Source organism: Lepidochelys kempii, chromosome 6, assembly GCF_965140285.1.
Source record: "Lepidochelys kempii isolate rLepKem1 chromosome 6, rLepKem1.hap1, whole genome shotgun sequence".
In the NCBI taxonomy this organism is placed as follows: Eukaryota; Metazoa; Chordata; order Testudines; family Cheloniidae; genus Lepidochelys; species Lepidochelys kempii.
The window spans coordinates 9,755,760-9,758,062 of record NC_136385.1 but is presented as its reverse complement, the minus strand read 5'-3'; positions in this window follow the sequence as shown (position 1 = coordinate 9,758,062).

Below are 2,303 nucleotides of genomic sequence, written 5' to 3'. Positions count from 1 at the left end.
ACCTGAGACTTCAGACAAGGCAGGCGAATGACTCTGAGAGCTTGGTTTTATTGGAAGTAACCCAGAAGCACCTCAAGGCCCCAACTGAGATCAGGGCTCCCGTTGCGCCTGGTGCTGCACAGATTCACAGTCTCTCCCTCCTCAAAAGAGTTCACAGTATAAAGAGAAGATTATTCTCCCAAAACGCAAACAGTGCCTCAGTGAGATTCAGCCCCCTCTGCTGTAATCCACCAGACCTTTCTCTCCCCCAGATACAGGAGTAGAACCAGCAGTCCAGTGCCTCCTGCTCTAACCACTAGACCCCACTCTCATCCACAGCTGGGTTAGAAGCCAGGAGTCCTGGCTCCCAGCCCTGCCAGGGACGCTCGGAGTGTGATGTTTCAAGCTTAGCAAGGGGCATCAGGATGTGGATGCGGAGGGTCCCACATAGTGTTGCCACCTCGATGATTTTTAATTGGCCTGCCTGGTTATTGTCCTGCCTTGCCTGTTGCCAGTGAAAAGATTGAATGTATTGGGGTTTTATGTCCCTCTGCCAGACATGAGCATGGGCAGCCACACATGCAGTGAACTTGTAACTACCACGGACGACCCATCGCTGGGAGCACACTGACAGCAGCACGCTGGGCCCTGCTCAGCCTGCTGAACCGCGGCAGCTCCCCTCAGCACCAGGTAGTGAGCTGGGCCCATGGCTCTCCAGTAGGGAGGGGTAAGGAGCAATATGGGAGAGGCAGAGGCTGCTGGGAGCGGACGCTGGGGGAAGGCTCCTTCCTGTGTTGAGGCTCCTGGGAGGTGCTGGGTGTGGGAGCTCATGGTGGGGGAGGCAAGGGCTCCTGTGTTACCTGGCAAGACAGAAGAGCTGTGGCCACAGGTGTGGGGAAAGCGGCCAGAGGTGTAAGATAACTAGAGGAAGGGCACAGTGTTTGCTAGTGGCCTCACCCCTGTTCACCACTGAACATCTCTTCTAGTCCCCAAACGTATTTGTTTGTTGCTCAGCGGGGTAGGAGAACAGGCAGCTCGGAGAATCTGTCATTCCCTAACAGAACACAGAAATACACAGAGAGGGGCTGGTGGTTTTGGGAGTCATTTTTGTTGCCCGCTCAGACCACGTTTTAAGTAGGCTTTGGACGATGAGATTTTTAGCCGTAATTGTCAGCAACCATCAGTCTCACCGCACAGGCATCCAGCCAACGGCACAACGTTTCTGGTGATAACAATCCAAATGTGCCCCTAGACAAAGAACGAACGGTGCTCCTGGTGAGCTTACTAGAGTCCCACCTTACTGTGTAGAAAACTTGTGGCCATGCCAGTGTCCCAGGGGCGGCTTGCAGGATAATTACTTTGTACATTTTGACATGTGAAGTTGACAATTTGCGGTTTCAAAGGTTATAAATAGGTTTGGCAGAATGCTATTTTTTTTAAATAACTTCCACAGACAGTACTGATGTTTATTTCTAACCGTTTTTTTTGTTTTGTTTTATTTTTTATTGATTTAAATTTTCAGTTGTGGAAAATTACTGTGGGGATCAAAACCTAATTCTGTAATGACAACAGGCGTTGATTTTAAAAAGGTCAAGCTTTATAACTATTCAAACACAAATTATTAACATCACATGTCAAAATATACTTAGGGCAGGTCTACACTACCCGCCGGATCAGCGGGTAGCAATCGATCTATCGGGGATTGATTTATCGCTGTGATGTTATTGACTTGAACTGGGACCGTATAGATCATTGTTGCAACCAAGGTCCTGTAGTGGCACCAAATCTTGTATAAAGGGGGTCAAATAAGGTGTCTAAGACAAGGTTATGGTTTGCCGGTTACGATTATGCTGTCTATATGTGTGTATCATTTTGGTAGTTGAAGTGATGAATATTGGCTCTATACTGTCTGTGTTTCAAACTTATGCTATGCTTCTGGGGAACTGTCAAGGTTCCTTCCCCACTCTGAACTCTAGGGTACAGATGTGAGGACCTGCATGAAAACTCCCTAAGCTTACTTTTACCAACTTAGGTTAAAACTTCCCCAAGGTACAAACTATTTTACCCTTGGACTTCCACTGCCACCACCAAACTTTATCTGGGTTCCTCAGAAAACGTAGTTTAGACACGTCTTTCCCCCAAAAATCCTTCCAACCCTTGCACCCCACTTCCTGGGGAAGGTTTGGTAAAAATCCTCACCAATTTGCATAGGTGACCACAGACCCAAACCCTTGGATCTTAGAACAATGAAAAAGCATTCAGTTTCCTTACAAGAAGACTTTTAATAGAAGTAAAAAAGAATCATCTCTGTAAAATCAGGATGG